Source organism: Meleagris gallopavo, chromosome 14 (genome assembly GCF_000146605.3).
Source record: "Meleagris gallopavo isolate NT-WF06-2002-E0010 breed Aviagen turkey brand Nicholas breeding stock chromosome 14, Turkey_5.1, whole genome shotgun sequence".
Lineage (NCBI taxonomy): Eukaryota > Metazoa > Chordata > Aves > Galliformes > Phasianidae > Meleagris > Meleagris gallopavo.
This window is the reverse complement of record NC_015024.2, coordinates 4,866,867-4,868,667: the sequence shown is the minus strand read 5'-3', so window position 1 is coordinate 4,868,667 and position 1,801 is coordinate 4,866,867.

The following is a 1,801-nucleotide window of genomic DNA, read 5'->3' as shown; positions in this document are numbered from 1 at the left end:
TGCTATGACTTTTAGGAGATTCTTGAATTGTTTTGAAGGAATAGTCAACTAGGACCTATTTCTGAATGGCTGTTTTTTCAGAAAGTACATTCTTGATCAATTTTTTTTTTTAATGGGTAAGTACCCATCTCACTAGATACTACCAATGTGTTATCCCTTGGAGCTGTGTGACACATTAGAGTATAGCTGATACTATCACACAGTCTGTTACTGGAAATAGAAGAATTTACAGTGCTGTTCTTCATTGGTCCTTCTTTTCCTATTTTAGAAACTATGATTTTGAGAACTTTGGTATATCTCTGCCTTTGGAGAAGCCAAATAGTCTGAATTCTCTAATTTAAGAGAATTCAATAATAAATATTGCTATTACTAATAATCTGTGTTTTTTATTGTTCCATCTTAAAAGTAGGGCCTAAATAACTTCTCTAACTGCTTTCTTACCTCCACTAAGACTGTAACGAAAGCATTTACAATCTGGCATTACTGAACAAAAATAAACAGCCAAAGAAAACGTGAGTGTCAAATGCCATTTGCATGACAGATTTGCAAGAATGCTCAGCAACTTATTAAAAAATAAATGTAAGTTAAGCATATATAGTCTAATGCTCAGTTACTTAAGTTTTTTTTAAATTATTTTAATATCCTTGTTTGTTCAAGGTGCACATCCTATTGGAATTGCATTCCTCAGATCTCTGATAAAAACTTGTATGTGCCTACCTAATGAAAAATTACTTCAGTCAAGAAGCTTTTGCCTTCATACTGGGGATAAGCAATTTAACTCTAATATTGAGGAAGAGGCCAAGGTTTTCTGTTATGAGTTGTAACCAGAAAACACGGAAGTCTAAGGTTTGAAAACTTTTCCTAAAATTTGTCTCGTGTCTGTCTACTTAGGTGTTTGTGTGCGTATGTCAGTGCACATCTTGAATGAATTTCTTTCTAGTGAGTTTTTCTGCAAGTATTCAAACAACTGACAGAATTATAATGCTGTTAGTATTGTGTGATAAATTATATGTGTACTGATAAACATTTGCAGAAGAACATATTTGTACTTACAGTAGCAATGCAAGAATAAATCTGCAGTAGTGTTATGACTGCATTACGTTCACCTTTTTCAAAAGGAAGCATATTGCATCTCTAGCTAGCTTACTAGTCTCTTAGTGATTTTTGCTGCTATATTTTGTTGATATAAAATTCCAAGAAAAGAATATAGTATGATGCAAAAAATGCTTTATTCTAGATATATTTTTAATAACTTTTTTTTTTTAGTTTTTTGTTTTCCTACTATTTTAAAAATTAAAGCCAAATTCTGTATTATGTGGTAGAACTAATCAACTTCAGGAAGAGACTGATCGTGAATGTTAGGATGTTTAGATTTCTTATTTTTACCAAACATATAAATGCATATTTCTGTGATAAAGTGTTGTGAAAAGCATCCTCTTTATTTAGCAATTTGTAATAACTGAGGTGTGAAATAGCATCATGGTTGACAAGGCAGAGGCAGCTCAAATAAATCACAAGCATACAAGTTATCAGCTCTGTTGTAAAATGACATACAGTGCTTCAGTTTTCATTTATTTCTTCGCAGTAAAACAGAGAGATACAAGCAGATATGTATAATGAGCAAGGAAAAAACACACCTTTAATAAGATGAATGGGGTAAATTCTTCCCAACAGAAATTAAATGTTATGCATGCATAGTGGAAAATACTTTGTCTTCACAACTTCTCATTCCTGCTACAAAAAATAGATTAAGAAGTGTTTGACAAAGAAATGTCAATGGCTTTTTTTCTTTTTTCTTTTT